Source organism: Pyrus communis, chromosome 10 (assembly GCF_041283825.1).
Source record: "Pyrus communis isolate YQ-2024b chromosome 10, ASM4128382v1, whole genome shotgun sequence".
Lineage (NCBI taxonomy): Eukaryota > Viridiplantae > Streptophyta > Magnoliopsida > Rosales > Rosaceae > Pyrus > Pyrus communis.
In genome coordinates this window covers 6,863,747-6,877,958 of record NC_142574.1, presented here as the reverse complement: position 1 = coordinate 6,877,958, position 14,212 = coordinate 6,863,747, and positions in this window count along the sequence as shown.

The following is a 14,212-nucleotide window of genomic DNA, read 5'->3' as shown; positions in this document are numbered from 1 at the left end:
TGATCTTTCCTTGGTTTTCACCAAAGAATACTCATCCTACCGCTCGATCAAGAAAAAGTTTGACCACTTGTTCAAAGTGAAAAAGAACCCAAAACAGTCGCTCCACGACTATGTGAAAAGGTTTAAAACAGAGAATCTGAAGATAGTCGTATACGACAACTCGATAGCAAGTGAAGCCTTCCAAAAAGTACTCCTAACAAACCACCCACTATTCGGAAAGTTGATCATGAAAGAAGATCTAACTCTGGCAAAGAAGCATGCACTTTGGGACAAGGCTCGACGAGCAGACAAGGCCCCCGAGCAGCTTAAAAAAGAGTCGGCAGCGGCTCAACAGAAGGATGACGAGAAGCAGTCCAACAAAAGCAGGCAGGATGCCAAGCATAGGGACCGACCCATGACCAAGGAATGCTCGACAACCAAGAACTACTCTAAGTTCTCAATCTCGATCCACCAAATCCTTCGCAACATCAAGAACGAGCCATGATTCAAGCTGTCGAAACAATCAAAGGGAGATACTTCCAAGTTGGATCACACCAAGTATTGTGCATTCCACCGAGGACCTGGTTACACAACCGACGACTGCTACACTTGGAAAAACTACCTGAACAATTTCGTGAAAGAAGGAAAGGTCGACAGATACTTGGACAAGCGAGCTGCACAGCCTAAAAGGAACACAGACGCCGACAAAGAGCCATCAACCAAGACAAATTGAATCAATCAATAGTATCTTCGCCAAATCCGAGCACTTGAGGGCAACTAACAACTCCAAAAAGAGGAAGATCTAGCATACTCTACTAGTCTTGCAGGTCTAAGCCGTCGACACCCAACCTGGACTCATCGTTAGCTTCACCAAGCAGGATGCAAAAGGCGTGGACTTTCCACACGACAACGCACTAGTAGTATCTGTCCAACTAGCTCATACTGTAGAAGATAGAATGATGGTTGACAATGGAAGTGCAGTCAACCTACTTCAAATCTCAGTAATTCAGAAGATGGGCTTGGAAAACACAATTATACGCTGAGCGGAGGTACTCACCAGATTCAACGAGCACACCTCGACTGCCATCTTGACGTGAAAACATTGCCAGTTGTCTTAAAGCAGATGTTCACGATCTTAAGTGACCAATCTCCTTACAATGAGATTCTTGGGAAACCTTGGTTGATCAAGTTGGATGCCATCACTTCCGTCAAGTATAAAAAAATTTGATTCCACATCCTAGGATGAGAAATCGAAGAAATCAAGTCTGACCAGGCTGCATCTCGACAACGCGCTGTGCAAATATTGAAGGAATAAAAAAAAAGACCTCTACCCCGTAGAGGCTACCGAGGTCTAAAAGGACGAAGAAGCTACCTAATAGCAATTACAGTAAGCAGATCAAGAAGATGGTGCCTAAGCAGACGAGATAGGATGGAAACCTGAAGAGGACACCGAGTACATCATTCTTGATCCCCAGCAGCCAGAAAAGACGGCTAGAATCGACTCACGTCTAAGCCCAACCGAGAAGGAATAACTCACAACTTTCCTTAGAGAAAATCTTGACGTCTTTGCATGGTCACCTTCATGCCCGACATTGATCTCTAGATAACTTGCCACAAGTTGCACGTCGACCCCGCTCCCAAACCGGTGATCCAAAAAAGAAGGCATTTTGCACCTGAACGAGTGATGATCATTGAAGCAAAAATTGAAAAGCTATTGGCAGCTGGATTCATAGAATAGGTGGCGTACTCAGCATGGTTTGCCAATGTCGTGCTAGTAAAGAAGAAAGAGAAGGGCAAATTGAGGGTTTGCACAGATTACACCGACCTCAACAAAGTATGCCCAAATGATCCTTATCCACTTCCTCAAATCGATTTATTAATAGATTCAACTTCTGGGAACCAGTTGCTAGTTTCTTGGACGCCTATTCCGGCTACAACCAAATAGCCATGTACGAGCCTAACAAAAAGAAAACCGCATTCGTGATCGAGCGAGGTACCTATCGCTACAAGGTCATGCTCTTTGGCCTCAAGAACGCAGGAGCTACTTACCAAATGTTAGTAAACATGATGTTCAAGAAACAAATTAGAATAACCATGGAGATCTACGTCGACGACATCATGGTGAAGGGCAAGCAGTGGTCAGACCACATCGGCAACCCAGTGGAAACTTTCAACATCCTTAGAAAGTACAAAATGAAGCTTAATCCCTCCAACTGCACATTTGGAGTATCTTCAGGCATATTCTTAAGGTACCTAGTGGCCCAACGAGGAATCAAGCCATATCCCAAACAAATCCAAGCGATCCTAAAGATGAAATCTCCAACTACCTTGAAGGAGATCCAAAGCTTGACCGAACGAGCAACAATCCTCAACTGCTTTCTTTCACGATCCACCGATGGGTGCAAGCCTTTTTTCAAGGCCATCAAGAGGGCACAACGAGATAAATGGGATGAAGAGTGTGAAGGAACTTTCCAAGACCTGAAGAAGTATCTCACATCACCTCCCTTACTATGCAAGCCGGAAACAACAGAGGACTTATACATCTACTTGGCAGTCTTTGAAGTGGTAGTGAGCTCTGCCCTCATACAAGAAGAGCTGAAGGCCCAACTGCCGGTATTCTACACTTCTAACGCTCTTCTTGATGTGGAAACTAGATACCTAAAGATCGAAAAATTAATTTTGTCACTAGTTATTCCAGCTCGAAAGCTCATACAGCCATCGTTATGACTCAGTATCCTCTGTAATCAATCCTGCATGGTCCAGACGCTTCTCAACGAGTGATGAAATGGGCGTTGGAACTTGGCTAATATGGTTTAGTTTTTCAACCCCACACAACAATAAAGACGCAAGCCTTGGTGGACTTCATAATAGAATTCATGCCTAGCCTAGGCGACACAATAGAGTGGCCCAACGACGCCCCAAAAGCAGCCAAGCACACCTGAGCCGCACCTGCTCCCCTAAACGGAGAGTTATGGCATTTTCATGTCAATGGCGCATCCAACTACAAAGGCTCAGGAGCAGGCGTGGTCCTTGTCACCCCAAATAATTCAATGCTTGAGTAGGCAATCACTCTAGGCTTTAAGGCATCCAACAACGAAGCGAAGTACGAGGCCCTACTAGCAGGCCTTCGAATGGCAAAAGACTTGGCGGTGAAAAAGCTTGCAATTCACTTCGATTCCCAACTAATCACCAGCCAGACTACTAAGGAGTACATGACAAAACATCTAAAGATAGCGCAATACCTAGAGAAGGTACATAAGCAACTTAAGGCATTTCAGACTTGCACTCTCACTCAAATTTCACAGGTAGACAAAGCCCACGCGAACGCGCTAGCCGGCCTAGGCTTCGCCCTAGACCACCAACTCAAACGCTGTATTCCGGTGGAGTATCTAGACAAGCCAAGCATAGAGCCAAAGCCGGCAGCCGAAGTGTCATAGGTTAGTGTAACTCCCAACTAGCAAAGTTCTATTATAGATTACTTAGTTAATGGCACACTCCCCACGGAAAGGTTGAAGTCTAGAAAGCTCCAAATAAAGGCAGCACGTTATTACATATTGAACGGCATTCTCGTCTGAAGATCTTACACCATACCACATCTCTGCTGCCTAACGACTCCCGACAACCTAAAGGTTCTAAGCTCAATCCACGAAGGCGTTTATGGAAATCACTCTGGAGGTAAATCCTTAGCGCAGAAGGCTCTTAACGAAGGCTACTATACACTAAGATGCTAAGGAATTAGTACAAAAGTGTGACCATTGCTAATGCATCAAGCCGGTACCAGCACTGTCTGCCAACGAACCACACCTGCAGACGAGTTTTTGACCGTTCATGCAGTGGGCAATCGACCTGGTAGGGCCAATGCCGCCTGCTACTGGGGGCAGAGACATGATGATTATGGCAACTGATTACTTCACCAAATGGGTAGAAACAGAGCCCATGACAAACACATCTCAGACGGATAGAGAGCACTTCATATAAAGGAACATCATTTGCCGATTTGGCATTCCTCAATCCATTGTCACCGACAACTACCCGCAATTCGTGGGCAAAGATTTGGCAAAGTTCTTCCAAAAGTAAGGCACCAAGCAACACATGTCCACACCAAAATATGCTCAAGGTAATGGGCAAGCTAAAGCATCCAACAAAATGATTCTCGACTGCCTCAAGAAATCCCTCTCCGACAAGAAGGGAAAATGGCCAGATGAACTTCTCGGATGTCCATGGGCATATCGCACCATCAAAGGACAAGCAACCAATGAAACTCCTTTCTCTTTGGCATTTGGTTTAGAAGTAATCATTCATCCCAGTGTCAACATGCCAAGTATAAGCACTCTATTTCCAAGCATTGAGCAGAACAATAAGAAGATGGCCACAAGCTTAGATCTGGCAGAGGAGAAGTGCGAGCAGACCATCATCGGCATCATAGCCTACCAGCAGCAACTCCTCTCCAGCTACAACAAAAGGGCCAAGATCCGGCAGTTCAAACCCGGACATCTAGTCTTACGAAAAGCCTTCATCACTATCCCAGAGAAGGCTCCAAAAAGATGGATCTCATCTGGGAAGGTCCATACAAGATTAGCAGAGTAGAGGGCAAGGGTAATTACAGTCTCGCCACCATGAACGACAAAGAGATCGAAAAATAGTGGAATGCCTACAATCTGAGGAAGTACCATGTATAACCACCCGCTACATCAAAGCCCGAAGAACTCAAGCAGCTCAACAGGCACCACCTCGCAAGCCGAGGATTATCCAGTTGTTATGTAGTCTTTACATTACAGCTAAGTTTTCGTTCATTTCACTCGTTTTTCAATAAGGAATTCAAAAGTAATTTACAACTTGGCTTGACTACATGTCTACAACAACTGATCACTTTTTAAAAGAAGAATGCACTCTTCTTAGGGACTCATCGTAAGAATTACACCCCCTCTCCCGAGTGACCAACCATGCTCTCCAATGCGAAAGGGTAAACCAATTCCCCAACACCCACATGGGTCTGCTCTCCAAAGCGGGAGGATAAACTCTACACTCTGAATATCCAGACGTGGATGAGTCGGTCTACCCTAGTATAACTAGATGCACGATGGCTTACACCAGGATTCCTAGAAGTAGCCACAATGGTCTTTTTCAAGGCTTAGCTAACTAAAGGATTAGGTCTCTTGGCCTAATCCATGGGGAACTGGGCCCCTAGAGACGGAGGAGGCACATAAAGCTACCGAGTGCACTAAGGTAGCCTACGGCTTCCAGATGACTACCTACGGCTTGCCCTTCGCGCAGTAAAGCCACGCTAGACTTATACAACCACACATTCTTGTGAAAGGTTAAACAAGCTAGCGTGTATATATGAAGCTTTATTCGCTGTCGACATGCTACATAGTCGATAAGCTTCACCACTGCCAAGCACTTTATGACCTGCACGAAGTCCTAAAGTGTTGTGATACTTGCTACGCAGTCTGCGGAATTGGATAAAGCCAAAGTTAATAGCCTAGTGGTTACACGGACTTGTCTGCTTCTGTAAGTAAGGCATCCAGCTGCCAACCCTATGGCTAACAACTTTGCAAAGTTCTACAACAACACCTACGGCTACATAGGCTACACAGGCCTATCTACTTATAGAAAAGTAGCACACCTACCACTGGTCTATAAAGTCTAAAGGTTAGGGCATGAAAAAAAGAAGCGAAGACGGAGAAAGGTGAAGGAAGCAAGTTTATTAAATTTTCTAGCAAAATGAATAAACGAGGAGTTCAAGCAAAGCAAAAGTAACAAGGAAAACAAAGAAAATCCTAAAGTCTACCTAGAATACTACTTTTCAGCAGCTTGGACATCCCACGACTACTCGGTCACCATACTTTCAGGAGTCGTGACGCTCTCAGCAGCGACTTCACCCCCAGTTACCCCAACCTAGGCACCAACTTCTCCGACAACTTCACCAATAGAAGACTCAAAAGTGAAGGCCAACAGGTTTTCCAGAGAAATAGAAAAGGTCTCAAAGTCTTTACAGAAAACTCAAAGTCAGAGGGTCGCCCAAAGAGATGGTCTACATAACTCAGCTTGTAGAAATCAGCTTGATTCTGAGTGAGCGAAGCCTCGAACCCAGCCTCGAACCCTTCAACTGCTCATTCTCCTCGAGCAGACAAGCACGGACCCTTTGCAGCTCCTCCACTTCTTTCTTCAGACTATCCTTGATCTTCAAAACACCTTGGAGTTCCAACACTTGAGGCTCAAGCCTATCAACAACCTTCTTGAAGTGGATCACTTGGTTGTAAGCAGCGATCAGTTTTTCATCCTTTGCGTAAGCAGCGGAGCGGAGCTTAGAGACAACACGCTCAAGGTCTTGAATTTGAGGTATGTAACACCCGATCTCCTTCTCTACACTTTCATACTTTACTTGGATCGTGTCAAGCCTAGTCTTCAAATCCACGATTTCTTGGCGAGCGGTCTCAAGCTGCGGAGAAGTAAGGGCAGAAATATTAGACCCCTTCAAAGCAGCAAACTCAGATTCCAACTTCTTGACTTTCTCGGCCGAGGAGTAAGCTTCAGCCGCCACAGTCCTTTCCACCTCCTTGGCAAAAATGACAAGATTAAGGCACACTGGGATTTCTATACGCAAGCAGCGGACAATCATCCCTTAATCAAGGTCAAAAGTGGTCAAAATAGGTAATTATTCAAAACCTATTTCATCCATCCTCATCAAATCTTCCCACAAGGTAACTCCCAAATTTTTTTCTTTCAAATTATATTAATTGGCTAATGAATTAATTGATTACTCAATTAATTCATTAATTAGCTAATTGATATTAACACCAAAACATACCACATATGGCCGGTCCCTATTCTCCTAATAGGGCCGACCATACCCCTATATATAGCCTCTCATTCTCTCTAAGGTCCAGGTTCAACATTCTTGCAAAATTCTTCAAATTCTCTAAACATTTTTCCCTCAAATTCTAAATTTGGCATCGGATGTTCTTCGGCCAAAGCCACCCCCCCCCCCCCCAAATTCATCGTGGGCACATGGGACTCTTGGCCTTGACCAAAGGTGTTAATTGTTTTGTAGGTACAATTTTGTCCAAGAAGAAAATGGTGGAAATTTGTATCCACATGCACCTCTCATCTCCTACCATAATGGGTTCCCTGTCCTTCTTTTCCCTTTTGGGTCTCAATTCTTCTCATTTTGTCAATTTAAGTGAGACTGATGTATCTTATATGACTTCATCAAATTAAACATTTTCTTGTACACCATGATCTCTAAAAGTTCGTTGACCATTCTTTCCTTCTCCCTCCCTCCACCATCTTTGGCCCCAAACACAAGGCATCTCTGCTCCATAAACTCTCAATCCTGACCACTCTCTATCTCTAGACCTAACAAGTTCAACTCGTTGTCGGCTACATCACTTGTGTTATTTCTGAACACATCATTTCTTTCACCATTGGCTATGACATTAGGTTTGGGAGTGTCTCCATTTTCACTTTTCTCAAAGTTTCATTGCCATTGAAGCGAACTTCGCTTCCCTCCAAGATTTTAAGAGTACATTGATGCTTATGTTACTAGACCACATACTAATTAATGTCAGGATCTTTCGATAAAATCTCATATGCACTATGTTTGAGTGGCTAAATTGGTGGAAGTGTTGGAAAATAAAAAGGAAAGCATTTTAGGATTTGATTTAGTTAGTGATTTTATATGATTTAATTAGCGTTTTGATATGATTTGATTTGGTCTAGGTTTCCTTGTCTTGTTGACAAAGGATTGTTTAGGTTTATTTACTTGCATTGCTCCTATGTAATCTTTTAAATACCTCTAAGAATAAAGTATTGCAGTTGTTATTTGAGAATTGTGAGGTTGTAGAGATTTCCAAATTTACCCTAAACCCTTTATTTTCAACTTGATATCAAAGCAGAGTTTGAGTTTTGGTTGAAATTTGCTGTTAGCGCTTCCCTGTGGGTGCACGAATCTAATTTTCTTCGTGCACCCACAGGCCATGAACCTGAGAGTAAAGATTGTCTACAATTGTTAGATGAAGATAAATTTTCACTGCCATGAAGAAGAATAAAGAGAAGAAAAGTGTGTGGTTTCAATGCTTTAGAGGAAAGAGATTATAAGGGGAAAAAAAAAGTTTTGTCAAGGTAGGATACGTTTCCTATCATGAAGGCTTTTGGGTTTTGTTTTATTTTTTATTTTTTTTTAATTTAGGTTGATTATGAGTTTGAGGAATAAAAAAAAACAAGAAGGATGAAACAAAAAATTGAAGAAAAATAAAAAGATTTGGTGATTGGGGCTTTCGAAAAGAGGCGTTAGTTTTAGTTGGGCTTTCGAAAAGATTAGCTTTTGTTTCAACTGAACTTTTGAAAAGAGGCGTTAGTTCCATCATATCAAAAGACTTATTTATCAGGCTTCTGAAAAAAGATGTTAGTTACATTTGGGTTTTTGAAAAGATTAGCGCTAGTTACAGTTGGTCTTTCGAAAAGAGACGTTAGTTCCGAGGATTATGATTTGTTCGTCGGGCTTTCGAAAAGAGACGTTTGTTCTAGTTGGCTTTTCAAAAAGATTGGCGCTAGTTCCAGCTGGGCATTTGAAAAAAAGGCGTTAGTTCTGACTAATTGTGATTTGCTAAGCTTTCAAAAAGATTGGCGCTAGTTCTAGCTGGGCATTCGAAAAGAGGAGTTAGTCATGATTTCACATCATGAGTTTGAGGAGTGTTGGAAAATAAAAAGGAAAGTATTTTAGGATTTGATTTTTTGTATGATTTAATTAGGGTTTTGATATGATTTGATTTGGTCTAGGTTTCCTTGTCTTGTTGACAAATGATTGTTTAGATTTATTTCCTTGCATTACTCTTATGTAATCTTATAAATACCTCCTTATGGAGAATAATAAAGTATTGAAGTTGTTATTTGAGAATTGTGAGATTGTAAAGAATTCTAAATTTATGTGTGGCGTGCGTGTAGGTGTAGATATATACAAAACTAAAATAAAATTTTAATCTCTTAACACTCAACTTTAATGGAAATCAATTTATTCAAGGGTGTAAACTAATAGATTATCACCGATAATATAAGAGTTTTAATTTGCTCACCACCCTTATTTGGTGGTAAGCGTTATCACTCTTCTTAGAAATCGTTATGTGTTCAATGGATTAACTCATTTAACATGTAGCGTTCTCTAACAGTGGTGGCCTTGTTCAGATCCGAGATTTAAATAACCAATGAATGACTCACGGAACAATAATTAGTAATGATTAGGATATATATATACTTTTTGGTGGCAGATGTACAAAACAATAATTAGTAATGATTAGGATATATTTTTCACAACTAATCAAATCTTAACTTACTTTTGTAGAACGTGGGTGTTTGTTAGCCTGTATTAATTAATTTATGCTCTCACATCATACACACGTACACTATGAGTTTTATGTGATTGATCGATCATTTGGAAGCAAAGAGATTCTGTGCTTAATTAGATGAGTTGGAATTAGATATATGCACTTGGATTCTTAGTGCTTGGCACGCATTCTATTTGCATGCGCCAGATATCATTGCAAGGAAAATATATAGCTCTTTGTATGGAGAAATTTTTCAAAGTAATATTATTGTTGGAGAATATATTCTCATATCGAAAATATTAATGGATTAATTACAATTTAGATTGATTTATTCTATTTTTAATTAATGCACTGAAATTTTTTATGATAAATTCCAACAATTGTCAGATTGTGCAATTGGTTAAGTTAACACAATATTGATATGATTAGTAGTGGATTAAACTATGAGTTGTGTAAATTACGAAATTAGAAGTAGAGAGAAAAAAACTATCATTGTATATTTTAAGTGTGAGTGAAGTGAGGGGGAGAGTGTAGGGTTGTAATGAAGAAGATCAACATTAAAAAAAAAAAAAAAAACACCTGATGTTAGATTGGATATTAATTTTAGTTCTTTATTGTATATTTGATTTAAATTTATATTATATTTTTTTTTTAAATTTAATAGATATCTTATGTAATGTCATTACATTAAATTTTAAATTTGTCATTATACACATTTTAATTCATTAATTTTATTTAACTTCATCTAATTAGTGTACTTAAACGTATGTATCATAATATATTTTGCTAATTAGTATACCAAAATATATTGTAGTGAATTAGTGACACATAAGAAAATATACAAAAACATAAGTGTACCAAAAATTCCATACCAAAATATATCGTACTAAACTAGTGTAACGAAATGTTATACTAAACTAGTGTACCAAAATGTTCGTACCTAAACATATTATACTAACCTAGTGTACCAAAATGTTCGTAGCTAAATATATTGTAATGAATTAGTGGTACATAAGAAAAAAATGTAAAAACATAAGTTTCCGAAAAATCTCTACGAAAACATTTTCTTATATAAGATACCTACCATATGAGAATTAAAATTTATAATATTTTCATAAAATTTAATTTATGAACACCATACAAATATAAATAAAATAAAGAGATACATTGAATACATATGTTGGCATTAAATAGAGTCTAGGGACTAAAATCAATTTTTAATCTTATACATTTTTCTAAGCTTCATCTTATTTAAGGATTAAAATCTAGTTTTCTATACTGTAAAATAGAATACAATTATGGATATAGTTGATTAACCAGCTCGAGCTGCAAAATTGATTCAAATTGGGACCGCCTCCTGGGGAAGGGAAGGTAGGGGGATAGGGTGTTGTGTGTTTAGCGTCGTTCAGTAGGAGACAGCTGAACCAATGGCAACACTTCGGTAGGGTGGTTGCCAACTGGCGGTGGCTATTCGGCTAGAGTTGGCGGAACATGGTAGGGCCGCACTACCCCAGCTGCTGACATTGCTACTGTTACTGTTGCTTCGCAGGCGTGGCTATGGCATGGCACTGCAACCGCAATCGTGGTGACGATTTCAGGCATCGATGAAGTTGCGACAATCCCAATTCGCGGCGACCTGGTCCTCGAATAAAAAGTGCGTGGGGGGCCGTGATCGATGATTAATGATGAATGAAGAAAGAAGAACACTAAAGAAAGATTTTGGAATTTACTTTCTTCACTCAGATATCTAAGCACGTATTGAGTATAACTCAATTTTTTTCATAATGCAAGCACGAATTGTGGATGCAAATTTCGTACACTGCTGATTTGACGAAATTTCACTTACAAGAGAATAAACAATGTTAGCCTAACATCCAGAAAAAATGGGGAGGGTATTTGCCAAAAGGCCTCTAATGTGTAAGTTAGAAAAGTAGTGGAGAGAAAAATAGAACTTTGGAGAGTTCTGAGTAGTAGGTGACAATTACCATTTTCTCTGTTTGACCTGATTATTTATAGGAAAAAAAAACCTAGCATGCAGGTGGGAAGGGAGGCTGCAGAGCATACTGGGCAGTTGTTAATGATGCAAGTCAGTCTTTGCAATCCTGCTAGCTAGTAGTCTTAAAGGTCCATGTTGGTAAACGCATATGCACTGGACACTCAAGGGCACACTCCGGAGAGTCGATTTTATGCCATCACTGAACTGGTTATGTCCCTATGGTACATCGTATTATGGGCAGGTGGGAGAGCACATGGTCGATTAGTGGGCATAAAATCTCATTATCCTAAGCAATACTACGTCTTATTCTCTTTAGGTAATGTTGTTGTCTACTCAAGACGTCAAGAGTACAACCGTCACATTGAGCATATTGTCCACATGTCATTTTCCTATTAGGTGTGGTTAATATATGTCTCCACTAAACACCATCATAATCACTCTAAGTAATAGTACGAACAAAATCATAAATATATATAGTTAGCCCAAACGTGACAATATATTTTCCTTTTTAGCTTCGTATTCTAAAGGAAATGTCCAATATTCCACACATGGGATCCATATGCCCATCACAATGATCACAGTGTCCTTGCATCTTATAAAGAGTGGTGCAAGACATGTGGACAAATATTCATGGTAATGTTTCACTAGAAAATAGCATAACTTGCTATCAATCAGATTCTTGATGGAGAGATGGTTCAATTATGGTACAAACTTTATGAGGTTTGGCACAAAATGTGTACTATTACTATTCACAAATATATATTTTTTAGGGTGCTTTATATTTTGATCCTTACAATTCATTATTTCTATATAAAAACCTATTTATCTTTAAAGATCCAGTTTAAGCTCAAATTTAAAATTTGCAAACATATAGGAACACTATTGACCTATTAATGCAATTTATTTACACTCATGCCACTCATGCTTTATGGTCCCTTTTTCAAATTCCTAAATTTATGCCAAATTAAAAGTAGTAGAAAAAGTGAAATAAAATGAAAAAAGTGTTTGCATTAACCGTATCTATGTCAAACTAGAAAAGTAGTTTTTTTTTTCGTGATATATTTTGTAGCAGTTTTATCCATATTAATTGGTAGGTAAATTAGTTTGTTCCAATTATTTAAAAAAAAAATACTACACCTATGTTATATATTTTGAATCAAATAGCATTCCTCTAACTTGTAGGTAAATTATTTTCTATGTATTGTTATATATGTTAGACACGTTTTGTTGTTGTATAAACATGAGTGGAACATAATATTGTTGATTTTATACATCAAACTGCATTTCTTTTGTTATAGGTAAATTATTTTCCATGTACAAGTACTTATGTTAGGCAAGTTTTGCTGTTGGTACATACAATATTTTGTATCATTGTAAAGAAAGATATTACATTACACCCATCGTATAATTGTTGTAGGTAAATACAATGTTCTAATATATTAATAAAAAATGATAAATTCAAAAGTATTCAAGAGTAGGGTGAAAAAACTGAATCGAATAGTTTTATGAAAATTCAAAACCTTTGTAAAAAATTAATATGCAATAAATTTTTAACATTAATGTCTTTTTTTTTTCTTGTTGCAAAATCATTTACTATTTCCTTACAATTAATTGTCTACATCAAGTATGTAATAGGGTATTTTAGGCATGCGAAAAATGTAAAATGTGTGAATTAATATGAAGTTAATGAATTTGCTTATGTGGATCCTAGTCATTGGGTTTTCTTTGAGTAAAAAAGTTATGCAGGGTTTTATATGAAGAAAACTGAATTTAAAGGACTAAAGTCATATTTTCACTATTTTTTTATTCCTTGTACGTATATTTAAATGTGATCTTTGTATGTTTGTTCTTTAAAAATAAAATTCCTTATTTAACTCCAATAATTTAATTTCAAATACAAAGCAAAACAGAGCTTTACAACAAGCATAATTAATTAAAGGATAAATTATACAAAACTACCTCAATTTTAAGTCGAACTACAATTACATACCTTATGTTTTAAACATTATAATGTCATATCTTAACTTATGTACTCATTGTAATGTCAGACATTCGTTAAATTTTATGTCAATTTAACTGTTAAATGATGATGTGACAAGAGCGGAGCCCACTCCTTCGTCAACTAGAATAAAAAAGTATTAATTATTAATTTTGTATTTGAAAAATAATTAATTAAGGAAAAAAAAAAAAAAAAAACTCTCTCCTTGTTCGTCCCTTCATTCTCATCTCCTCTTCCTATCTCCATTCAATTTCAGTATCAAATTCAATCCCCACAAACTGTTTCTCACCGTTAATCCAAATGGGCCCTTATCCGATAATCTAAACCCCAAATCTCCGGGAACAAAGATGACAAAGAGATCGTCGCCGCTGCCAGGCGTCATCAAGAAAGCAAATTCGGTGGAAAACGATGGCGGGTTGTTGAGATTCCTGTCGACAAATTGAAAGGGTTTTCTCCGAGGAGAAGATCGGAGCTTGAGATGGACAACCTCGTAAGGTTGACATAGGATCCACCGCCAGCTAGCGCGACGTCGCCGAGGAGGAAATTTTCGAAATCGTATTCGGGTTGTTACTGTCGCTTAGGGGTTTGGGCTCGGAAGAAGAAATGGGTTCTACAACTATGGTTTGGGTTAGGAAATAGGAGGATGAAGATGAGGAAATGAAGGGGACCAACAGGAAGGAGATAGAGTTTTTTTTTTTTTTTTTTTTTTTTTTTTTTAATTTAATAAATAGATAATAATTTATTAATAAATAATAATTTATTAATAAATAATAATTTTTTTATTCTAGTTGGTGAGTGAGTGTGACACACCCCGATCGAGATCAGGGCATGCTGGCCGTCACATGGAAGTGACGTAACCATGTGCACAGTGCGGAAGCGAATAAAATAATAATAAAAGTACGAATAAATAAAAAC